This window comes from Fragaria vesca, linkage group LG5 (genome assembly GCF_000184155.1).
Source record: "Fragaria vesca subsp. vesca linkage group LG5, FraVesHawaii_1.0, whole genome shotgun sequence".
Lineage (NCBI taxonomy): Eukaryota > Viridiplantae > Streptophyta > Magnoliopsida > Rosales > Rosaceae > Fragaria > Fragaria vesca.
The window spans coordinates 17,285,836-17,312,748 of record NC_020495.1 but is presented as its reverse complement, the minus strand read 5'-3'; the positions used below and the strand labels follow the sequence as shown (position 1 = coordinate 17,312,748).

At 35.9% G+C, this 26,913-nt stretch overlaps 2 pseudogenes; one reads left to right on the top strand and one right to left on the bottom strand.

Moving 5' to 3' along the window:
• LOC101304486 overlaps positions 1 to 19,511 on the top strand; it is a 22,533-nt pseudogene extending 3,022 nt beyond the window's left edge.
• A 1,625-nt stretch (positions 19,512 to 21,136) lies between these two features.
• LOC101304197 lies at positions 21,137 to 22,593 on the bottom strand (annotated as a pseudogene).
• Between the last annotated feature and the right edge of the window lie 4,320 nt (positions 22,594 to 26,913).

Below are 26,913 nucleotides of genomic sequence, written 5' to 3'. Positions count from 1 at the left end.
TAGAGCCAATGAGATATCATTGAGTGAAAATCTATAGAGGATTTGTTAACATGTGCCTGGTCGAGTTTGGTTTATTTTGGGCGGGATCCAGTTTGTTGGTTTCTCTGGTATATATATTCTTGATGTTGTTATGCTTGACTTTATTGGCTTTTGCGTTTGCATTTGAATTTTTAATGTGTTTTCATTTGAATTTTTTTTTATGGCATCAAATTTGGTGTTTGAATGCAAAGAGTGCAATATAAATTTTCCCCAAGATGGATTCGTGGGACTATAGATTTGGGAAGTTTCTCAATCCTCTGCTCAGATCGAATAGATAAGTTGAGTGCTTTTGTATTTTCAAATTTTTTGATTCCCTTTTTGTGTGGTTTTTATACTGTTTGAGATTGAGCTTATCATTTGAAGAAGGATAACCGTTCCCATTCGGCGTTTGTCTGTTCTGCTGTCTAGGACCTCAATGATGGATTCCAGTATATCGCTTGCTGATCTGATTTTCATTTTTTAGCAGTTTATGAGGTAAAGTTACAGTTTACATGCAATATACTCAAATAAGAAAACTGTATTTCTTTCTTTCTGAGTTTCAATCTGATTTTCGTTTCTTTCTTTCTTCTTTTTGCTATCGAGTCCCACCTGAATACTAAATTGGAGAGATAACTGGACCTGGCTGGAAACTGAAGATGGTGAATGTAAGTACTAGGTCAATTGCTTTGATCTTCGTCAGTCACTATCTTTTCAAACATAACAGCATGTTTATCTGATGAAGAATGTGATGCACATTGTTATTTTTGACTGGGTTATCTGTTTCCTTGATTTGAGCTGATTCAGGTTTTGTCTGTGCGGTAGTCTTGCACCTTGCTTTCATCTGCTTGATTTAATTTTCATTTTGCTTAATCTGAGTATCAATATGATATTTTTGCTTTCTTTCTTCTTTTTTTGCTTTCGAGTGCCACCAGAATACAAATTGCAGAGATAACTGGACTGGTTAGGAAACTAAAGATGGTGAACGTAATTACTAGCTCAATTGCTTTGATGTCCTTTCCTGTTTGATCTCCTTTCCTCTTATTAAAGTGTAATGCTTTTTCTGTTCTTGTCCGGTGGATTGGCATAGCAGTCTGTAATTCTTAGTTTGATTTCGGTTTTGGTTTTGTGTTATCATTTGGTTTTCTTTTTCTTGGTAAATTTGAAATTTGGTTATGTGTTTTCGACTTATTGGCAATTTGAGATATGGGTATCGAATTTTGGATTGAGACCGCTTTTTCTCCTGTTTGTTCAATTTCAGGTGAGAAATGAATTTTTGAAGTTTACACTTAGTTTGGGTTTTTGGCTCTCAAGTCATGTTTACAGTTTTTAACTGATCCATTAGAGTTTTAGAAGATTGGTTTTCGTGCTTTAGAATTGTGCTTCAAACTTAGTGAGAAGTTCCTATTTGTTTGAATTTGTTTCCCCAAGCCACAGTCTGTAAACCCGTTTTTGATAGTACTTATCAATGATTCCGAACAATATCTCAATTCGGATCAAACCAATCAGCAAAAGGAAAATAGAAAAAGGGAAGAGCTTTAACCTTTTCATGACTTCTCTGTATCTGTATTAAAGTCATGCCAAGTAAAGTGTGACATTTAGGAACAGGTTTACTTAAGAACCGTTGGGTTCACTCGAATGTGTCTTTAACTTTGATAAGTATTTTTGCTTCCTACCTTTTACTTTTAACTGTTTGGTTTATTGATCTGCATGTGTTTTGGAATTGGATCTTAGATTGAAGGTGGTGCTCTGTGTGTGAGGCTACAAGGGGGTTATATTTTTCCATGATTGCTTACTTCTCCCAAGTTTTTTTATCTCGTTTTTTATATTGTGAATCTGAATTTCGATCTTCTTTGCTCCCTTTTTGAAATTTGAACAGTTTATGATCTATGTTGATCTCTTTCTGGTCTTGACGAAATTTGCAGTGTATCATCAGCTAGAATAGGGAAGGTAGTTCTGGGTCTTCGGGTTACAAGTATAATTATTGATATGTTTTCTTTCAAAGCAAGTGTTTAATTAGAATTACGTTGGGGTTTATAAGGGGTATTTGATCCAATCGTTATTGTACTAAAGCATGCCGCTTTTCAATTTTTAGTGGGTTCAGATTATGTATGGCGTTGATAGTGCAATGCGCATTGGTTATAAATTGGGTGTTTGTTTTGGAAAGTTTGTGAATATAAAGAGCTGGTCTTAAATAGGTTTATGGAGTTGATCTTCTATAGCTGTTGATGATAGGAACTGCACTGGTTAGCCTATATAGGTGATCAGATGATGATATACTGATTTTTGTAAACTTTTCGATAGAAATGTAGAGAGGGGATGAGATTTGTGTATAATGTGCTTTATTATCAAATGATGTGGAATGAGTGTTTATTATCAAATGTGCTTTTTCAATTTTAAGTTGGAAATGAGTGTTTGCTATGCATCATCGTGGTGTTGTATCTCTCTGTTTACCTGCTTTTAGTGGTGTGTATACAACAGTTCTTGATCTGTATCTATGCCTGAAACAGAGCAATCACATAGTGGCACTCAATGTCCTCTTCAAGAGCCAGTTGCAACAATCTCAGGTTGAGCATCAGCTTCGCCCGGAAGTTGAAATACAAAGTCATCTTTGCCATCCCAATGTTCTACGTCTTTATGGCTACTTTTATGATCAGGTATAGTGCTCATATGTGGTTTATGTTTGCACCAAATTGAACTTCTCCTAGTTAATGGAACCACTCTGGTACAGAGTCACTCACCCTTGCAGTGGAATTTTGATTATTGCATAAACGAGTTTATTTGATATTGGAATATGCCACCAAAGGTGAACTATACAAGGAACTCCAGAAGTGTAAATACTTTAGGGAAAGACGTGCAGCCACCGTAAGTTTTTTTGTGGTGTCGAATTCATTCTCTTTCAGTTGTTTATAGAATAAAAATTCTGATGTTTTTTCGTATGAGGTATTTGCAGTATGTTGCATCATTGGCCTGAGCCCTTATATACTGTCATGGAAAGCACGTAATTCATCGAGATATCAAACGAGAAAACCTTCTCATTGGTCAACAGGTGCTGAATGCCTTACTATGCTGTTATATGTTTCCTTTTTATGACTTATTGATGCATACTTGTTGCTTTTCATGTCAATGTAGATTTCTAATGTCAGGGTGCACTCAAGATAGCAGATTTTGGGTGGTCAGTGCATACATTCAATCGCAGGTGGACCATATGTGGCACTCTTGATTACCTCCCTCCTGAGACGGGTATGTTAAAAGACGAGATAGTGTTTTGAAAACCAATGCTTTTATGTGCTCTAATGTCTCAGTATTTCTTATCCTTTTCTTTTGGTTCTATCCATATTTTTTTTTTCATTTTCGGTGTAGAGCCGATGAGATATCTTTGAGTGAAAATCTATGGAGGATTTGTTAACATGTGCCTGGTCGAGTTTGGTTGATTTTGGGCGGGATCCAATTTGTTAGTTTCTCAGGTATGTTCTTGATGTTTTTATGCTTGACTTTATTGGCTTTTGCGTTTGCATTTGAATTTTTATTGTGTTTTCATTTGAATTTTTTTTGTGCGTTGGCATGAAAGTTGGTGTTTGAACGTAAAGAGTGCAATATAAATTTTCCCCAAGATAGATTCGTGGGACTATAGATTTGGGAAGTTCCCAATCCTGTGCTCAGATGGAATAGATAAGTTGAGTGCTTTTGAATTTTCAAATTTTTTCATTCCGTTTTTGTGTGGTTTCTATACTGTTTGGGACAAGAAAGAAGGAAGGTGAGAGAGATGGGGATCTTGGAGAAGGATCTCGAGACCCTGAAGGAGCAGATTGATAAGTTGAATTTACAGAGTAAGTTCACCTGATGCTTCATGTTTAAAGTCATCAATCGACTCGACTCTCATCTGTCCTAAACGAACAGGTCATTAATAGAATGGTCATAATACTAGGTCCAGTACACATGCTTATGTTTAACTCTATTGCACATCTGGCTTAGTTATGAACTCAACATCTAATTACCTTTTAATACTTTACATTAATGAAGAGCTATGAATATACTTGGTTAATCTGATTTTGTATTGCAGTTGTTATATTTCATCTGATTATGAATTTGTAAGAGAATTGTGATTTACTATTATATATGCATGCATGTCTGCATATATGTACAAGCAAGAGCTGCGAATAGTAGTTGGAACTTGGTGGTTATCAAAGTAACTCTAAATCAGTAGGGAACTTAACCAAATCCATGGCGCATAGCATCTCTGTATTCCCAACTATGTATCTTAAACTTTTTGCAATATCAGCATCCCTCTTTTATTTGCCATTAATTAATTCTTAAATTTCATATGTCACTGTTCTAAATATTGCCGTCCTTTGAATTTCATTGTTTAATGATACATTACTGTTTTCTTTAAAACAGCTAATATTGTTTAATCTACCCAGTTTCTCAGTGCCAGCAAACAGCATCCAGATCAACACTGACAGAAAACTATCTAACATTTGAAACAGCAAGGAACTTATGTAAAGTCATTAGTTCGAAATAAAAGACCGCAGCAGCACCCGGGAAGAGAAGAGGTGCAAGTCCAGTTCTATAATATGAAATTAGGGGTTTCTTTTAGTTGTGTAGCGTAACAATGAAATGATCAGTGTATAGTGATATTATTAGGAAGCTTACTTTAAAAACAGGCGCCTGCAACGCGCGAGGCAGACATCCTAGTGTTGTTAATTAATGGAAGAAGGCTGGAGACCTATGGAATAGCTTTCGTTGGAATATGAAGGTATGTCCTTTTGATGCCTTTGATGTTTGTTATGTAGAAGAGAAGGTTATACATAGTTTCAAATTGATCGTCATAAAATATTAGTAACCACATGCTTTGATGAATGTAATCTGATGTATAGGTAAAAACAAGAAAAAAAGAAAAAGAAAAAAAGCAGCCAACATGGATGCTCTTTACCTTGGAAGGAACTTACAGCAACAAACAACTTCAATTATGACAGCAATTTAGGGAATGGAGGAGTTGGGAGTGTTTACTGGTCAGTTTTGGGATAGAGAACAAGTAGTTATCAATATGTTTTAGCCTTCTTTTTTTCAACCCAATATGAGATTTGTTGGTTACTCGGTAGATTTTAACAGCACATTAATTTGAGCACATTAATTTGATCTGATGTATATGCAGGCACTTCTGATGACCAAGAATTTGACGCAGCAGCGTCTTATTCGGCAACACTTAAGTACTGGAAACATAGGCTTTTACAAGTTTTCTAGTGTCTAATTATGAGAATGCCTCGTGAACGCTGTAACAAAAGAAAAATATGTGGCCTCCCTATAAAGGGTATTTATTCATCTTCAAATTGATAAGCATAGATTTCCTTTATTTTTTTTCCTAATACTACAATGAAATCATCATTTTAAACGCCAGTCTTATTTGCAAATTCAACTTATGAACTTCTGAATTTATACACTAGAACTTCTGAATAATAAAGGTTGCTCGGTGTGTACTTTTATTTTGCTCTGAATAATGTCACTCTTGATGAAAGTTCAATTGAAGTAGAATTTATACCATCTTCAATTTTCTTTATTTTACTTCATTCCAAATCTTTATGCGTGGTACTTGATATACTTTTACGAATTTAAATTTTGGATTTGAGGTATGATTTCTGAATTTGATCGCGGACGACTGGGGTCGGAAGGAAGAAGAGAGATGGAATCAATGGACAGGAGGCTGCTTCTTGAGGGTAAGGCAAAATTCCCAAAACAACATTACTGACACTTTTGATGTTTGTACGCCAAGTTCTCTCTGTTTCTTTAAATAAAACAGAAAAAATTGATAGAATACTATCTGATTGGGATTCGTTACTTTTTGAGATATGTACAGCTGCAGTTGGTAATAGCACAGATCAAGAGGCCGGAAGAAATGCTATGGAATCGGTGGGAAAGTCGACTGGTATGAACTTGCTTCAGCTTAAACAAGTTTGTTATCTTTACTCTTCTTAGTTAGTTCACTCTGTAGTGTTGTATTTCTTCTCCAATCTAATCTCATGTGTGTTATTCTTCTCAAGAAGACGCCCCCAAACGGCCAAACCCAAAGACTCCCTAATTGAATTGAGTAAGCACATTCTTCAATTTTGACTTCAATTTCATTGCTTTTATCTGTTTTAGAAAGTCATTCAATGAGGCTATTCTGATCAGTATCTTATTTCAGAATTCCCACCTTTTCCAACATTGATTGGTATCAATCAAATATGTGAAATCTTGCCTCACAGGTGAGTGGTCTTGGTTTTTGATCTGTTTTTGGTTGGTGCGTATTGGATGGTTTTAGTGATTGTTTCTAAAGTTTTGATCTTTTAGGCTTTTTGGCTTTTGGGTGTTTTGCAGGTTTCCATTTCTTTTGGTGGATAGAGAGATCGAGAACAACCCAGGTGTTTCAACTGTTGCTATTAAGATGTGACGATAAATGAGAACGTTTTCCCTTGCCCGGTGTTCTCATGGTTGAGGTATTACTGTTTAACCCACATTAGTCCTGTGCATTTTGCTAATTTTACATGCACACTTAAATATAATGTGTGGTTCTGAATAATAATAATAATAATTATCAAGAGCATTCAACATAAAGCACATTGCCAAGGCTTAATGATTGCACCGAATTCCAGTATATGGCTTACTGATTTGAGTTTCATTTTTAAGCAGTTTTTCCGGTCAAGTTACAGATGTACCCAAATAAAGAAAATTGTATCGATTGTATAGTGGCTTCAAATTTTTTTTTTCTTTACCTTGAGCTTAGTACAATGATATCTCTACCCTTGTCTTTTGGGCTTAGTAGAGCAATTGTGATGTATCGTATGAAATGATGATGGGAAACAAGTGTGGGGGAATTGAATGTCTGTGTAAAAGAAAAGAAAATTTCGGACGGAAAAAAAAAGAAAAGAAAAAAAATTGGACATTCTCTTTGTGTTGTGAAATGGGAATTTTGGTTGTTAATGGAAGGCCCAAAAATGAAATTATTTGGCCTTTGTTCTGTTTCATGATGTTGTAAAGTTGTTGGAATGACGAAGGTCCCAGAATGATGACATTTGGCCCTTGCTGTGGCAACATAAGACGTGTTTGAATGCTCTGCTAGGTCCTTAGGAATTTTGCAATACCTTCTCTTAAATTCATACCCGTAGCCCAGCCCCATTAACACCTTTGAAAGTTCCTTTTGATATGAAAGATGATTAAAACTTGATATGTGGAGTTTCTTCCAAGAGTTGAGCCTATGGTATGGTTCATTTGTGTGAGTGATTGATTCTTTCATGAGGTTATTATCTGTTCTATTGTGCTTTTTGTTCATATAAATGTAAACTTTTTGAATGCCTCAAAATACTTCCTCTTGCATACTTTTGAGTGTTTAAGCCAGAAAATCTGAGTGAAAAATGAGTGCATACTGTGTGAGATTGAATCATATTTGTCTAGAGCAATGGTGAAACACGCTGAGCTTAACCATCACCATTGTTCTTCCGTGTCAATGCATGGCAATTAGCTTTCGAAACTTCATAGAATAATTCTTGATTGAGTGCTAATTTTGATGCCATGAGATTAGGGATTTTGAGACAATAGTTATGGGCATTAGAGTTCTCGTTCGTCACTTGTAAAGTCTGTGACTTGTTTGTTGTAAATGTTATCGAGTTGTCGTTGTGGTTTTGCTAAGGGACTAGCAAAAGCTAAGTGTGGGGGAATTTGACAGACGCATAATATGCTATGATCTTAACGTATTTCCTACCCTGTTTAGTTATGTTATTTCCTTAATAATATTAATTATGACATGTTTTGTTTCCATTCGTGCTATAAATGTTTAGAATAGCAAAACCTGTTTTCTGTTTGTGGATATGTCTTTTCGCAGTGATAGATCTCATGACAGAACCTGTGATGATGGTATCTGTGCAGTGACATTTTCATTATTTATTGATTCTTCGAATTCTGAGGCTTATAGTACTATATATATAAGAGTAGATATATGAAGGCTTATAGTACTATATATATACATAGGAAGAGAGTTTTAAGCATGATTAAACGATGGTTTCTTTCTGCCAACTGATCACTTGGGTGCTGTCACCCTATTTTATTAACGGTAACTTTAGATGTTAGAACTTAATCAAGTTCCAAAGCATTGCCATATTCTTCAAATTCTGTTACTTGGATCCTTGCTTACAATCCTGTTCTACCAATATGTTTGGTATTGGTAACAAGTAGAGGAAAGTGGAAGTCACAGTTTACTAATTTATAAAAGATCAAGGGAAGTAATATGTAGGAACAAAATGCTGTGTCAGTAAACTATATGTTCTGATAAGCAAAAAGCTCCTTTTCCTTCTTATTTTACTATGTGTTGTGCATATCGTTTTGCTTAACTCTATGTCGTTGACCTACTCATATTTCTTGGCTGTTTGGGATTTGTAGGCTTGCACCGGATTAGACTTGGTTTGTTTAAGTGCACTGAATAGTTGGAAGGTATATTTCAAATACATGTTAACTTGGCTTGCACCGGTAATGACTTGGTTCGTCATTTTTGTGGGTTTTGATTTTGTTTACTGTTGCTGTTGGTTTTTAACTGATTGGGTTTAGGGTTGATTGCAGTATACAAGTTGATTGCAGTTTCCTATCTGTGCCTGCGGTATACGTTCAACAAATTCGCTGTTCAATTTTTAGTTTGGGTTCTGTGTAAATTCGATGCTGATTATGGGTTTTCTTATTGTTGTTACAGTTTCAGCCACTGATTATGGGTTTTCTTATTGTTGTTACAGTATCAGCTACTGACACTATGGTGAAGGGGACTAGGGAGGTTTTGGATTCGGTTGGCTCTGGACGTTATTGACTTGGGTCTATTTTTGTGGTCTTGGTAATCCTTTCAATTTTCCCTAGATTTTCATTTTTTAATGTTTGTGAATTTGAGCTGGTCCTGTTTTTCTTTGCTTTTCAGTTGGGGTTCATTTATTGCAGCAATTCAGAAGTACCTGAAAAGCAACATTAAGGGACTGGTGAGACAATGTTCCTGGATCGACAAGCTTTTCTTTGAGGAACGATATGTAAGATGCACTTGAATATATGAATAGTTGCCTATGATACATATCAAAATGGTTTTTTCAACTTGGTCATGGTCTTCAATTTCAGCATTGCCGTATTAGTTTTGCAATTTATTCCTTTCATTTGTACAGAGTATCAATGCTGCTGGGGTTAGGTCTCATGTCAGTTTTGGCTAATTATACGTTATAATTTTTCATTGTTTAACTTATTTTAGATTAAATGGATAATTGATTGATTTTTTTTTTGACTTAGACGTGATTTTTGATACGAGAAGTGATTAAAATAACTTGGTTTGGTGTATGTGGGAATTACGGATTTGGGAGAATGTACGTGATGGGAGTTATCTGCGGGTGCTAACTGATGTTATGGTTCGTTGATTTAGGGTTGGGTTCTCATTTATGACATATTGAATTGGTTCTTTATTAGAGAATCAGTAACTTGATTTTATTTTGTACAAGCAAGCAAGAGGAGGATTCTATTAATCACTTGGGGGCCTGGAGTATCCTTCTTTTTCTCTCATGTATGCGTACAAGTGTTCGTGTGTATGGGGTAACCATCGATCATCTGTTCAACCCTTTTAATATGCTCTTCTATTCTTTGTGTTGGATATTTGAATAGGAAAGTTATTCTTATATCACTCATAAACTCTTCTTTCAGGTTGATTTGATGGGCAAGGCGTGATGACTCCAAAGTCTTAATCGAATTACAGAAACTCTGATACTTGCTCTTCAAAGGGTTTGAGCTATTCTTTGACTGGTGAACTAACAGTTAGCCTCTTCCGATCTGTTTTCTTTCATATAAAGTATATTTCCCTCTCTGTATTTTTTTCTATTTGGTTTGGCTGCCCCTGTGGTCTTTTGCTTTTTACTCCATTGTCCTGCTATCTGTTCATCTGCCAAGCTTCCACCTAATCGTTTTTTTTTATGGATTTTATCTAATCGTTTTTGGTTCCTCGACACCGAGAGATAGTGAGATAGAGTGGAGGAAGCGAGAGTTGATCATTGTATGTGATGAATCTGACATAATCCTTCCTTATCTATTGTAAGTTTCTGTTATCTTTCTTTTTTTCTTTGTCCGTTATCAATCCTTTTTTCCATTGATCTCAGGTTCCCGTTGTGTTTTGTAGATCAATCTCTCTATCTCTCCTCACTTCCCTCAGGTCGGAACAGGTTTGTTTTTGGGGTAAATGGTAATCATTGATCACCAACTTAATATGTTCTGTTGTTGTGTATTTGATTCTTCGATGTTTGGGTTGGGGAGAAATTGAGAAAGAGAGAAATTGGTGCCAAAGTTATGTGCATGCATGCAGCTTTGTGTGGTGCAAATGAATTTGGGACCTTCAATTTTGGTTAGATTCCTCTTCAAATTTTTTGGATTGGTTTATTGGAAATTGGGTTTCTTAATTTCACTTGCTAGGCGTCGGTGTTTCTGGACGGACTGACCGGTCGGTTGGAATCGGTTGCCTTCTGCCAGCGTCGCTTGGAAACCCGAATATGGATGACGGGTCGTTGGAAGTAGGACGACCAGTTGGTTGGTTCCTGCCTCTGTTTCCAAGTTCTGTGTCCAATTTTATCCCATAAAACAATACAGGTTGTCAAAACAGTGTTCCTTGCCAATAGTATGAAATTTGTAGCTAAAATAATACTCGGTTGTTGGTGACATTTATAATATGGATGGATTAGTTTGTATTGTGTGCTGCAATCCATTTGGTCTGATTAGAGTTTAGGCAAAGAGAAGAAAATGATGTGATTAGACTTGCATTGTGGATACATATACTTTATGATGGGCACAGAGAAGTAAAGAAATGAGGTATGCCATTGGACTTGCGTATTGCTATAAAGTATAAAGTATACTTTTCAATACAGGTTAGCATACACATATTAACTAGGCTTGCATTATATATAGATGTATAGATTAGTTAAACTTAACGAACATGGTAGTATTCTGCTGTGTGTAATTACAGTTGGTGGTATTGGGAATCCTCTTTGATTTGAAGCCAAAAAGATTCAGTAGGTATTCCACTGCTAATGTATTTTATGCATATGGCCACAGTTCCAATTGAAAATCATGTATGTTTTTGATTCAGATTCCTCAATAATTAAGTTTTTGATTAATTGCACATTTGGGTTTTTATGTAGTTCTAGATTCAGACTCGCTTATTCTCTTTGCAGCTATTCTAAAATGTATGTCTTTTCTTTCTACTTTGCCTACAATGTTATTGTTTCTTTGTGGCTCAGCTTTATGATTTGAATGGTGTGTTTTACAGTGTTACCATACTCAATTGGCTTATCATCATTCATAGTTTTTCCTGTTTTAGAAGGTGAGGGGGTAGTATGTATTTCAGAAATTAGATAAGAAATTTTTGTCTCCTTATGTTCACTATATAAACTTTAAGGCTAACTATTTATTTTTTGATTTTGCTGGTAGATTTTGGTTGCTGTTGCTGTGCCTCTGTAATTCAGGTTACTTTTTTCTTCTGTTGATTTAGTGTTATTGTATTTGAATAAAAAGGAAGTAAAAGGAGTGGAAAGATATTGTAACATATGTGGATAGTTTTACAGATTATGAGTATGTATATGTGTTTTAGCTTTATTCAAATTTGATAGGTTTGGTGATCATGTAATAGAATGTTAATGGATGACATTTGCATACTGAGAATCACATCCATATTTACATCTAATTATGCATTTCCTATTGTCCATCTTTGAATATATCATATTTCCATCATCTGCTTGCATTTTTGTGTGAACTAGAACAGAAATAAACGGAGAAGAATAATAGGGCTTCAAAGACTTTGTACATATAAAAATAAAATAAAATTTTGATGATGCGCTGCAAAAATGGTTGCTCTTTTGCCTTCTAAATGGAGAATTGTTAAGAACGATTGCTGCTATATTATAATGCAGACAGATTTTTCCATCTTTAGATACGATTGGAGGACTTGCAGCTTTTATGAGGTTAAGAATTTAGGATTGCAATGTTGTATGCAATGTGATTGAATGAGTACTGTATGGATGAAGTCCATTTTTGATATGTGAGTTTGAGTTATTTATTCACATGACCGGTTGGATTTTGGATTGGGTCTTGCGAATACTTTTAATTTTTTTGCAGGTTCGGTGAAGGTTGTTGGGACTCAATTTCATATTGAAGGTCTGTTCTGTTTATTTTACTTTTCACATTGGGCGTGATTGCAGACCTTTTGATAACTCACATTAGGATTTGCTGTTCATCAGAAATATATACACATAGATAAAATGCATGCAATGCAATGCATCTAAAATTGATTGAAAATCCCAAAATGTACCTGTTGAATGTTAATGATGACAGTTATGAGCAAAAATATTTAGTTGCAGCTTTGATTGCTGTGTATGACCAAAAACAATTTTACATCTGGTATATGCAAACAACATAGGTTTTCAATGTCTGGATTTGCAATAGAATAGAAAGAGAGAAAGAATGGATACTCAAGTATTTTACGTCTGAGATTGAGTGAGGTATGTGAGGCTTGACTTTTTTTTTTGGTTACAAACGGGGTCAAAAAGACCCAAAGCAGAAAAAACAAACAGACTAAAAATTAGAGGAAGAGCTCATCCTAGCTCTAGAAACAGTAGCAATGTCATCCAGAAAGGCTTGTGCAGCATGGTTGGGAAGATGGTTAAAAGCAATGAAACCAAGTTCATGATTAACACTGTTTGTGGCAAGGGCATCATCATCTGAGGCTTGACTTTGATTGTTCTTCCGGGTTTGCAGATCACTGATTTTCGATTTACCAAAAGCAATCACAATTGAAGAGATAATTGGAGCTGGCTGGAAACTAGGTATGGTGATGAATGCAAGTATTTGCTCCAGAGGTTTCAATCCTTTGTGTTGGATCAAGGTGAGTGAAAAAATTATATTTTGTCAAATCTGTGTTTGGTATTTGGTTGGATTTTAATAATTTTTTTAGTTAGATCAAGGATTTCAATCTTTTCGGTTAGTTCAATTAGATCAAACTGTGGTTTTGGTGTGTTTGATATTTTCATTTGCTTTATTGTGCGGGAAACTAAAGGAGTATGTTCTGAGTGAGAGTGTGTTGATATTAATTTTTCCTCAAGATCGACGACATCAATTGCTCCGTAAGGGTGTCTGTTCTTCTTCTTTTTTTCTTTTTCAATTTTTGTTACAATGTTGTTGTCTATTTACTTCAGATTCCTCAATACTTATATTTTTGATTAATTGTACATTTTGGTTTTTATTAGTTTTAGATTTAGGCTTGCTTATTCTCCTTAGCTATTCTAAAATGCATCGTCTTTTCTTTCAACTTTGCCTACAATGTTATTGTTTCTTTGTGGCTCAGCTTTATGGTTTGAATGGTGTGTTTTACTGTGTTACCATACTTCATTGGCTTATCATCCATTCATGGTTTTTCCTGTTTTATAATTTCTCCTGTTTTATAAAGTTGGGGAGTAGTTTCAGTATATCACCAATTATCTATTGAAATGCCACTTTGAAGTTTCAGTACCTCTTTTTCTATGAATTGACAAATAAAATATCCGTGTTGGTCTTGCAGTGTATGACGGAGCGGCGATCAAGTTCAGGGGAGTAGAGGCTGACATAAAATTTGACATGGAAGACTATGACATGGAGTACTGACTTGAGTTCTTCAATTCTCGCCTCAAGAAAGCTGGGTTTTTTGGGATTGTGGTTTTCTCTGAACTTATTATGAACAGTTTTATAGATTATCTTCAACAATAAAACCAGCTTTTCAATTTTTTTTTTGTGATTTTGTGGATATGGGGAAGATTGATTATATTCTTTTGTAATATTTTACTGAACAGATGAGCAATTTAACAAAGGAGGAATGTGTGCATGTACTTTTCCGATAAAGTACCGGGTTCCCTAGAGGCGGCTCAAAATATAGAGGAGTGCCATTGCATAAGTGTGAGAGATCGGATCGGCCAATTTTTAGGCAAAAATTAAGTAAACCCTTTTCTTAATTATCCCCCTTTTATTGTCCGGTATGTTTTGTTGTTGACCCTATTTAGACCTCATTTTTTTGACGGTCTAGATCGACGGTCAGATGACATGAAATGCCAATGAGAAAGTTTCTGTGCCCCATTTGTAATCTCTTACACAGCTTAACGATTGATTTTACAGGTACGTTTATTTGGGATTATTTGATGCTGAGAACGACGCAGAAGGTACGTGTTTGCAAAGTTGCAGATACAGATACCGATACAGATATTGAATTTATTCATTTTTGGGAAGAAGAAAAACAATTAGTTGAAGATTGGAGTGAGAATTGATGTACATTTTTTTGTAGGGCCTATGACAAAGCTGCAATAAAGTATAATGGGAAATAATGTGCTCTAACTTTGATCCTAGCAACTATGAGAGTGAGCTGAACTCAACTGATATTCATTTAGATATTGTATTTGCTCTAACTTTCATCTTAATTTTTGCAAATATTCATTTAGATATTGTATTTGTGCAGAGCCTTCCGGTAACAATGCAGGAGGATATCATTGTCTGGATATGAGCTGTAAATTCAAACCGGAAGAAAGAACAACCTAGCATTTGGGACTATTCAAAATCACACATTGAATTGCTGCAATGGAACCGCAACAGCAACAACAATCTGCCTCTATGCAATTGGACTCCAATTGCGGGAACAATCAGAGTATTTCGGCCCAAAGGTTCATATTTGACTGTGATTTATGTTTGACTTTTCTTCTTCCTTGGACAGCTTGGGCCTTCTTTTGGGCTTTCTGCAATTTTCTCTTTCATCCTTGGACTTGGGCCTTCTTTTGGGCTTTCTGCATTTTTCTCTTTCATCCTTGGACTTGGGTCTTCTTTTGGGCTATCTTCTTCCTTCCTTGGACTGCAAGAAGGTTTCACTGTCTTTTTCGGCATTTTTCTGTTATTTCCATGATTTAGCCTTCTTTTCTTGATTTATGCTCTCATGTCCTTTACAATCACAGAACATGTTAGAAATGGCATTATTATGAGAATATCATAGCTAAATAGGGTAGGAAACACATTATAAACATAGCACTTTGTGCTCATATCAAGGAGAAGATTGAATTTGAAAGGAGAGAGGTATGCCTTTCTCTGTTTTGCACAACATGTCAGTTTTGGCTAATTATACTTTATAATTTTTCATTGTATAACTTATTTTAGATTAATTGGATATAAAATTGATTGAATTTTTTTTATTTTGACTTAGACGTCTATCGTGAAGTGATTAAAATCACTTGCTTTGGTATACGATGTGGGAATTACGGATTTGGGAGAATTTATGTGATGGGAGTTATCTGCGGGTGCTAACTGATATAATAGTTCGTTGATTTAGGGTAGGGTTCTCATTTATATGACAAATTGAATTGGTTCTTTATTAGAGAATCAGTAACTTGATTTTATTTTGTACAAGTAAGCAAGAGGAGGAATCTGTTAAACACATGGTCATTTAGTCACTTGCATGTTCTTTGTAGTTTCCTCTTTGCTTCTTTCTTTGTGTGTGAAATAATGAAAAATGTTTGGCAAGTTGTTATGCCACAAAAAAAAAGTTTGTGTATCTTAGTTTGTGTTTGTGTCGGAGGAAGTGTGGAGCACCTCTTTGTGTTCCAAGGCCGTGGTGTACCTATTTAGGTAGCTTTGGGCCGCTTTTCCACTTCTTTTCCTTTGTGTTTAATTTCTTCATTTCGTTTGTGTTGTTTGGAGACCGGCTTGACGTCTTTAATCTCAAGCGCCTCTAGGGAGGCAACCTAGGTAATTTGATCTTTTGAGTTTCATCTTGTAGGTAACAAGGTTATTTGACCATCATTGGGTGGTAGGAAGGTGTGTGAAGTGATGGCATGGAGAAAACTGACGTTTGTTTGAAGTACAGTTTCCGCCCAGTTTTCAGCAGCGACTTTGGGAGCCTATAATTTACAGCTCGGGAAGGATTTGATCATGAAAATTTCCAGAAATTTAGCCCTATATCTCACCTATATGCCTGCAAAACAGTTTTCATTTTGAAGCCCTGGAACTGCATTTATTAAGCAGTTACGGCCTGAAGGTCAGAATCAGTGCAGCTTCTGTACTCTGATAAGGTTACAAGCCTGGTTTTGGAACCCAGTAGTAGAGAAAGTTGAGAAGAGATTGGAGGGTTGGAAAAAAGCTTTTCTATCAAGAGGTGGTAGGCTGACATTGATTCAAGCAGTTCTAAGCTGCCTTCCGACATTATTTTTCTCTGTTCCAGATTCCAGTTGGAGTTGCTAAGAGGTAGAATCTCTTTTGAAAAATTTCTTTTGTGATGGAGTTGGAGAGGGCAAGCAAGAAAGACCATCTGCTTCGCTGTTCAGACTTTCGAGATATACCAATTCTTTGGTGGAAAGATTAGTTGTTCACTCTAGTTTTCTGATGAGTTGGGATTTTGAATTCAGAAGAAATTTAAATGATCAGGAGATTGAGGAGTTTGCGTCGTTGATGTCTAAGCTAGAAAATGTTCGTTTAGTGGAATCCAAACAAGATGAAAGGAGATGGAAGCTCGAGTCTACTGGGAAATTCTCTCACAAATCTTTTCATAGATTTTTAATTAGTAGCGGACTAGACCCGATCTTTGCGCCTGCAAAGTTTATTTGGAACTCCAAGGCTCCTACTAAGGTAAAAATATTGGGTTGGCTTGTGGCACATGGGAGGATGAATACTTGTGATGTTCTTCAAAGGAGAAGACCAGGCTGTTGTTTTTCCCCTCATTGGTGCATTTTGTGCAAAGCTCAAGCGGAAAGTGTTGATCATGTCTTTATTCATTGTGAAGTTGTTAACTTTTTATGGAAGAAATTATATAGGGAGACAAAAGTGGTCTGGACAGCTCCATCAGAGAGGAAGGATTTTTTCAAAGAAAATCTTTCAGCTTTTGGAAAAGGGAATAAAGCCAGAGTTCTTTGGGGTTGTGGGGTGTTAGCGGTAGTCTGGGTGGTCTGGATGAAAAGAAATAGAAGAATATTTGAATCCTATAGTGGGGTGGAGAGGGAAGACCTGTGGGAGAGAGTCAAGTTCTGGGCATCTTTATGGGCTTGTACTTCTAAGGAATTTAAGGATTATAGTCTTTCTTTCATTATTCTTTATTGGGAAGCAGCTGTAGTATAATCTGTTTGTTTAGTTGTAGTTCTTAAAGTTGAGCTGCTCTGCCTTTAGCTGTTGCTGCTCTCTTTCCTACTCCTTGTCCGCCTCATTGTTCTTTGTTTTTTGTCTTGATAAAAAGCTGTTTCTTTTCAAAAAAAAAAAAAAGGTACATTTATTGGTGGATGTTTAGTGGTTCTAGCAGTTAAAATGACCCTCTGGCAGCCTTGAGAGGCGTTCAGATTTTGTAATCAGTTTGATTAACATTCCTGAGAATTTTAGACTGTTTTACTAAAGAATACTTCTCCATAATTCATTGTGTACCTCTTTAAGAGACCTAATTTTTTAAGTGGTTCTTCTGCATTATGTAGTTGTATAACTTCTTTATAGGGTCACACTCCAGCTAGTCTGACCTATCTAGGTTGGGGAGCGCTCCTCTTTTTTTTTTTTTCCCTAGTTCAGGTCTTGTTTTAATATTATACCTCTTTGATGGATTCTGTTGATTTTTCTTTTGTAGGCTGTGAGGTATTTTCTTTTTCTTTTCTGGGTTGGTCTTTGTTTGTATCATATTCGAGTCTTATTAATCTATTTCTAATGGCAGGGAATATATTTGGATCCAAGCATTTATCTAATGGATGATGAAAATAAGACACTAGCCGATGTGCAAGAGAAAACTCCCGACACAAACCATCTTGCAGCGAATGATTCAAAAACACAGATGGGAATTAATTCTCTACTATATACCGAGCATGTCAACTCTGAAGAAGGGACACTAAGTAACGAAGTCAACACTTTCTCAGGTTACCTGGAAGCTATTTACCTTGCTGCAAGTTTGTCTGATAAAACGGTGAACCACTGCTCTAAATATTGCTCACAATGTTTATGTTCTGTTCAATAACTATTATCTTCCTTTTTTTCAAAACATATTCTTATAAATAGAGTGCAGATTTCACTTCTAAAACTGCCATTTATGGGGTTGGGTTGAACTTTAAACTTTCATAAAACTAAATTTATATGGACAACAACCATAAAGCCCAACCCACACACACACAAACTTCGACAAGAATCACACATATGCATTAAAATGTTGAAGTGAAAAAAAAGAGTGGAGCATTTAAGGTTTCACTTTTCTAACTACTTTTGTGGTGCTACAGGTGAAAAGCTTAGTGGTGAAGAGACAGACAAAAATTTTCTTGTCAATAAAGAGAAGTCCGGTCCGGAACCAATAATTATACCTATAGTTCTGAAAATGGCTGAATTTGATCATAAGGTGGTCGACTTTGCATTTCTCTTCCAAATGTATTCTATGCGAATTTCTCTTTCTCAGTGTCCTTGGTCTGTGACTTTGTGTGTGTGTGTTCTTTGGTTTAAAATCTTTAACCCTTGGTTTCTTTAGGTTCACAAGTAACTTGGAATGTGCTCCATTAATAGGTTTTGGACGCTATTTTTGGGCATGTTTTAGCACATAATAGACAAAGGTAGGTAAAACTGGAAGTACAAAATTGTTGCCCGGCTCTCTCTTTGATAGGCCCCTAATTCCTGAATCGGAATTATTAAAACAAACTTGTTTAGTACCGTATATGGGAAAAGAACATCGATTCTCAGATATGTTTTCTTTGAATTGAAATTTTTCTGGGTGGTTTTGATGCAACTTCAAGATCATTTTACTTAGTTTTATTGTTGTTATGTTCAATTATTCCCTCTTGGTCTGAATCATCTGTTTTCTGAAAACTTCTCTTTTCAAGCTTTGCTAGAGGAGGAGCACGTACGTTCAGTGATAAGTCTCTAGTCCAGGTATTAAGTATTTGTGTTCCCTGTTTTTATGGAGATATTAGTTAAGGATGGATGACCCTATGATAGCTTATGAGTTGTAATGTTGTATCATAATCTCTTTTTCTTTTCTTTTTCATTCCCAGGATAAAGATAAAACTAATAAGCAACTTAAAGACCATCCAGGACTATCTTTGCTCATTCAATTCTCAGGTATGTCTTCGTGTCATTTCAATTCATTTCATCTGTGATTGGTCTAATGGTTTGCACTTTACAGTTATTTATTTTGTCATTTATATCTAACAGGGATTGATGGTAGTCAATAATATATCAGCAACAACATTCCCACAAACATTGGATTGGCTGCACGGATATCTTCTTGAGGTATGTATATCAGGCATTGATTTTTGCGGGCCAACTGATTGGTCTCAAATGATATTGTTGGTTTATCCTTGGACAAAAATATCAAAAATAAGTTACAGTGTGGATAGAGCAAGAGCTGGCTACAATCATAGTTCCTTGTTTGTCCCTGACAATGAATTTTTGTCCAGTGTATCGAGCATGGTATTTCATCTGTGTCGAACGAACATAGTAGGCCTGCGGAAAAGTAGATTGCATTCAGGATTTAGCTCAAGACAGGTATTGAAGGAGATTAGAGGTATATTATGCTAATCACCAATTTTTTATTTTATTTGGTTAGCTACTGATTCCATGCTGGGATTGAAAATATAGATGAATAACCCGACTCCCTTGCCAAGATGAGCATTGATCATGCCCCTAGTCTTATCACTCCAATCTTTTTAGGGTGACTGAAACTAGGTTCTATTTCCATGGCATTCTCTTCCAAAAGATGATCCTATCGCATTCTGAGTATTGTAAATTTGTAATGTCAAATGACCCAGTCCAAAATTCAGCTCTTCAATGTGGAATAACCAAACTAGGAACGAGGGCTTCTGTAAACTTGCTGGCATGTAAACTTTGTTATTAAATTGTTGTATTTGTAGTGTATGTATAAGGTTTTCAAGAGTAAGTGTTTGAACTTTGAACGGAGACCATTCAAAGTGTCTGAACACTGATGTGCTTTACAAAGTTTGGATTTTCAACTTATAAAATTGGAACAGAAGTTGATAAAAAAAAATTATAGTAGGGTGGCAAACAGAAGCATTTTGAGTTGGGTTGCTCATATTTGATTGAACTTTTCTCTATCCAAATCAAGAAACCAAAATTACAAAGAAAAACCTCTAGACAAGCAGAACTCAAAAAAGTGTGAAAGAAAAGCTTGACTGCTGCAGGAGGAAGAGAATTGAACTAGACTTCTGTCAGAAAGTTTGCTTCTCACATGTTTACAAGTAGATATTTGTAGTTGCGAAGCCGAGGAGTTTGATGTCTCCAACCAAGAACAAGAATTCCCAAGCAATATGGCAAGCTCCGTTAATACTTAATACTATGAATGAGCAACTCCGCCTCTAAATCATGAAAACCATGAATGAAAGTTGCATGAAGACTCGCTCCAACTGCTAAAGCCTCAGTTAAGAGAATATCCTGATTCCTCTCAGACCTTTAGAAGCTGCAAGGATTGGCATCACTATAAAAGATATGAAAAGGAGATGCACATTAATTTGTGAAATTGACATTATTTCTTGAATTCCAAATATAGTATGATAGGCAGTTTCCAAGGCTACAGCTTAAGTGTCCGTTTGAAAACCCTTAAGTGTCCGTTTGAAAATAAGCAATACGATCTAACCAATCAATAAAGCCTAAATTACAATGCAGCATAAAAAAGTCGGGAAAAGTCTGGCCAAAGAAGAAAAAATGATCTAGAGTTTCAGTCAGACTTACAAAGAGCACAAAATTGATTTACATCAGAATTAGTAAAGGCATGGTCCCTAGTAGTTCGAATATATATATATATATATATATATATATATATATATATTATTTTTTTTTTCTGATTGACTGCCAAGCGGAAACTTCAACTTTAGGTGGCGTTATTAGTAGATCAATTGCTCGCGTGTGTTTATAGTCTTGTGCATGAGCATTGAGCTAGAATAGACTGATTGCAGATTCGGGCTGATAGGGGCCAGTTTTGGTAACCAATTAGGATATTATTACTGTTGTACGTGTACTACAGTTTGTTATGAAAATTTTAGGTGATTGTGATGTAAGCCTCGCTACCTGATCAATAGCTAACCGGCCAAAGAAAACTAGTTCATGCCATTAACAACCAAAGCAAGTATCAATCCATCTTTTCGAATATATTTAGTACATGTTTGATAACAATATCTGCAACAATTTCCGGAGCAAACTTCGTGATCAAGTCTTCCCTTGCTCTTCTTCCTTTGGCCTTGGCTTCGTTGACATTATCCATTACATGCCTCATCAACACCCGAAGCTTAGTAACAGAAGGCTCTGCCCAGAGATGTCCTTTGAAAGGCCCTTCCATTACTTCACTCATCCTATCCACTATCAAGGGATAGCTATTCTCCTCTGTCAAATACTCTGTTGGTCCCGACCAATTTGAGGCAATCACCGGCAATGACATTGCTATAGCTTCGACCAGAGGCCTTCCCCAGCCCTCTTGATGGAAGAACAAATGCATCAGCTGCCTTGTATATTGGAGGTAGATCAGACTGGGCAATATGAGTGTCAGATCACATAAACTGGAGACCAACCAGTCACTGGTTTTTCTATTCCAGATTTCTGCACGAACTCCACTATCTTATTGCTGAAATCTTTCTCCGAGTGATACGGATTTGTTAAAAGATATAAAGTATTCTTCCTCCCAAATATGCTTTCAGCAAAACATCCCATCCTTTCCTGTATTCCCACTTAAAAATGCTTAAAAACACAAATTTTAAGTTCCGTGTTTTCTTCCCCATGACCAATTTCCCTATAGAAGCAAGATTTAATGGCTCATACTCGACTAGATTAAAGAACTTCACATCAATAGGCTGCACAATTTTGACCACCTTAGATGGATCAAACCCACTTTCTATGAATTTAGATACATGAAACTCAGTAGGAACCCACACGTAATCCATTTTGTTACAGCTTTTCGAATGTTCGGGACTCACCCTTTCAGTTTCAAACATGGTCCGACCAATCACAGATTTGAAGTTTCCATAAGCAGCTGGAGGACAAGGCAGAGTTTCAAACAATGGGGGGTTCCATGCACCAGGCTCACTATGACATATGACTATCGTCTCTTTCATATTACATTTTGTGCGGTAAAGCTCAGTTGCCAAATCTTTCATATATTCAGGCAATCCCTGCCAGAATTCAAGCGAACAGTAGATCACCATGTTGCTCAATAGCAATTCTAAAACTGCGGGTTCTATTCTGTTCATGAAGGGATAAAATATACGACCAACCTTCTGAACTGTGGCCACCACCTGATAGAAAAGGAGCCATCCACATGACACAGTTGCGGGGAAGCGAAATGGGTTCAGGTTCTTGGGTTTGTATGGTTTTATTGGATGAGTGAATAAACTCTAGAATAGTCTGAAACAAGGTGGGATCTACCGAGAATGTGTACTTGAGGTGTTGGGGTTTTAGAAAGTTTGATTTGGTGAAACTGAATGAGATGGCCAGGACGAGAATTAGGATGGAGGAGACATAGAATACAGATGATTTCAATTTGAAGTTTAAGGATTGAGTTGGATGGGGTTGTGGTTGGTTTTCCTGTGAATCCATGACAATGGATATATACTGGAGCGTGCAACAACAAGAAACACCACTCTTGAATCACTCAAAGAAACAACCCACCAAAAACATTTCCATGTCAACTAAAATATGAAACGCAATAAGTATCAAAGCTCATAGCGAAAATATAGACGGTTTGTTAGTTGTGATTATTCCGTCTGACATATTAAACAACCTCTAATCTTGAAGCTGGGTGAATTCACAACACATAGTTTAGCAAAGATTTCATACGAAAAGAAAAATAAAATCAGTTCGAAATTAACCAATAAAAGATTAGATAAATCCAACTTACCTAAATATCTCTGATGTAGTTCAACCCAAGAGCACAGCTGAGTTTGGTGGTGGTCCGCGACGGAGGGAATACGCAGTCACCCAAAGCAAAAGGGAGGAGAAATATCAGGGACGCTCACGTGCGGGACATTATTCGAGGGACACAACAGGATGAATATTGGGTCCGTTAGATTTCAGCGAGTACTATTTTGGTTACCATAAAAAATCTTATATTTTCTTATATTTTCTGGGGAAACAAACAAAAAATTTCTCCAAGAACACGTAGAAATATTAGTGATTAGTTAGTTACATATAATAAATTATTTTTTACAGTGTATGATAGAGTTGCAATCAAGTTTAGGGGAGTAGAGGCTGACATAAATGATGACATTGAAGACTATAAAGATGACTTGAAACAAGTGAGTACTGACTTGAGTTCTTCAATTCTTGCCTTACGAAAGCTGAATTTTTTTCGATAGTGGTTTTCTCTGAACTTATCATGAACAGTTTTACTTATCTTCAACAGTACAACCAGCTATTCAATTATTTTTTTATTTTTTTGTGATTTTGTGGATATGGGGAAGATTGATTATATTCTTTTGTAACATATTGCTGAACGGATGAGCAATTTAACCTGACAAAGTACCGGGTTTCCTAGAGGCGGCTCAAATTATAGAGGAGTGCCATTGCCTAAGTGTGGGAGATGGGAGACTCGGATGGGCCAATTTTTAGGCAAAAAGTAAGTAAACATTTCTCTTAATTATCACTTATTTTATTATCCTGTATGTTTTGTTGTCGACCTTATTTAGACCTCATTTTTTTAACGGTCTAGATTGACGGTCATATGACATGAATGCCGATGAGAGAGTTTCTGCTCAAATATTATAAGCATATGGCCACAGTTCCCATTGAAAATCATGTATGCATATTTTCCAGGTTAGTTATTGATATCCCAGCAACAACTGTTGCAAGCTCTGGTGAGTACTTTACAGTTCTCCACTTTGTGCTATTGGGTTATTTCTATAATCTGCATATGATTTGTAATGAGCAATAACGTGAGTCAATGAGACTAGCAGAAAATTTAAAGCGAGACTAGCGTTGATAAAGTGAAAGAGAGAGTATGGAAAGAGAGAACAGTATTTGGGTTTGTGCATGTTTTGTATGCTTTTTTATATTTGATATGTTTCGAGATTCTGATATTGCTCTTTGTACAGGGTTTAATTTGTTCCCATAACTGTGTTATGTGATTCAAATTGAGTTCAAGCCGCTTTGGCCTTTGATCTTGGTAAAAAGAAAAATATCCCGCCATTGAATACCATTTTGTTCTTATTTGTCCATATTTTGAGCAGCTCTAATGTCTCAATATTTCTTATCCTATTCTTTTGGTTCTATCCATATATTTTTTTCAATTTCGGTGTTGAGCCGATGAGATATCTTTGAGTAAAAATCTATGGAGGATTTGTTAACATGTGCCTGGTCGAGTGTGGTTGATTTTGGGTGGGATCCAATTTGTCAGTTTCTCATGTATATTCTTGATGTTGTTATGCTTCACTTTATTGGCTTTTGTGTTTGAATTTGAATTTTTATTGTGTTTTCATTTGAATTTTTTTTTGTGGCATGAAATTTGGTGTTTGAATGCAAAGAGTGCAATATAAATTTTCCCCAAGATGGATTCGTGGGACTATAGATTTGGGATGTTCCCAATCCAATGCTCAGATCAAATAGATAAGTTGAGTGCTTTTGAATTTTCAAATTTTTTCATTCCGTTTTTTTGTGGTTTTTATACTGTTTGATATTTAGCTTATCCTTCCAGGAAGGATAATCGTTCCCATTACCTGATTTGAGCTGATTCGGCCTTTGTCTATTCTGCAGTCTAGGACCTCAATGATTGATTGCACCAAATTCCAGTATATAGCTTGCTGATTTGACTTTCATTTCTTAGCAGTTGGTAAAGTTATAGTTTACATGCAATATATACTCAAATAAAGTTACAGATATTGTCAAGTGTATGGATATCAAATGCAAAAGAAGTCTTTGGACAAGGAAATAGTTTAGGCGCAGAACTGTTATCTTCTAAAAAATTAAGGGAAATATGGAAAGAAATCAGTGTTATAAATTAGGCAGATTAATGCATTTTACCTGAAAATCTCAAATATTTTAAGAAAGGAATTATCTTATGGTAGTAAGTATCATGCATGCCTTCAAAAATATTGGTATCACACAAAGTTCTATTTTTTTTGGATGTTGTGTAAAAATGTATGAAGGGTGTCTCTGCAAGGAAAAGAGTCTAATTCAACTATGTGAATTATATTGTAAATGTTGATGTAAGACATTAGCTGCATTAACTTGAAGTTTTGTTCTTTTTGGTTAAGAATGAGAAGGAATTGAGGATATCATGTAGTCACAAATATAACTAAGTGGTCATTTCTACATTACTTATTTTTGTTCTTATTTTCGCTAATATATTGCTAAGTTACATAAGTAATAATCTATGTTTTTGTTTGATTGGCTCTGTAGAAAGGATGCAAGGCGAATTCAGATGTGCCAAGACTAGATCAACTCTACGTACACAAGACTGTTATCTATTACAGTTTTTGTAATAGCTCCACTGACATTATAACATATGCAACTACAATCAACATAGTAACATATGCGTCTTTTATATGTGATTCGAACTCTGGTGGTTTAAATGGAACACAAACAACACAACGACCATCCTATTGCATATCGATTCATTTACTTTTTTCATATGCTAATATTTATTACTTAAATATCATGTTTTATATTTATTTTCAATTGCTTGTTTCAGAATTTTTTTTCCAACACTGTTTCAGAAATTCATCATATTTATTTTCTTAAATACTTTGTATTGGAGTAAATTACTAGTGTTCTATTTAAAAAAACTACAAATGTTATTATGAGAAGTAGTAAAGTATTAAGAATAACAAAATTCATCTTGTTTAAGAAAAAGATTGGAAATATTCATCGAATTAAATTTTAAGAAGTGTGTCATCTAATCTATACTAATTCACCTTACAATACTAATTAACCTATCATGTAGCAATATCTTTCTCATATTGTTGTTTCAAATTTCATATACCGATCTAGAAAAAATTGAGATAAGGGGCCCCCAACTTTTTATTCGCACCGAGTCTTCAATCCTTCAGGACTGGCCCTAAGCAACGCGCGGGCAAAAAAATCTAGTTCTATATACTATAACATTAGGCAACTAACACTGTACTTTCTCTGGTGAAATGACAGAATGCTGCCATTTAATACAATTTATTTACGAATCTTCCATTATATTGACCAAAAAGACGGTGCTACCCAAATTTATTTACAAATGTGCCATTGTTCTTATCAAAAAAAAGTTTGTTTTGTTGAAAATTTTGTTACTTCTTCATGTCATTTTCCATTTTTTACTTGGTTGTGGGCATGGGGTCAGAGGTGTCTGTGGTGAGTTTTGGTAAAGAGAAGGCCATGGTATGGTGGTGGAATTAAAAAAAGGATGGTAGAGTCTATGGAGTTAATTGTGGATTTTGTGCAGGTGGCGGAATAGGAGGTGGTAGAATTGAAGGTGAGCGGTGGATTTGCAGGCATGGAGGCCCTGATGTTGGTGGTGGGTTTGAGAAAGATGGATGTGTTTGTTGAAAAATAGGGGAAGGCGGGGGAATCGGCGGTGGATTTGGAAAAGGTGGTGGCATGGGAGACGTGAGGTGGGATTGAATATTGTTCATCATCAAGAAATCCTAACTCGCAGCAACGCGCGGGTGGTGTGTATATATATATATATATATATATATATATATAAAGNGGACTTGCTTGCTTGGGGTGGAGATGGAAGTTTTATTTGGTGGCACCGGTTGTTGACTCCACAATGACAAAGTTTAGTTCAACTGCTTCTGCAGGTGACTTTTGACTTTTATATTTGTTGAAAAGACACAGACTCTTACTTGAAAAGCCAAAATGGGGACCCAAAAAAAAATGGAGGAGAGGCCCGTCAACCCCGTCAATCGGATCGTCAATTTGTCACGTCTGATC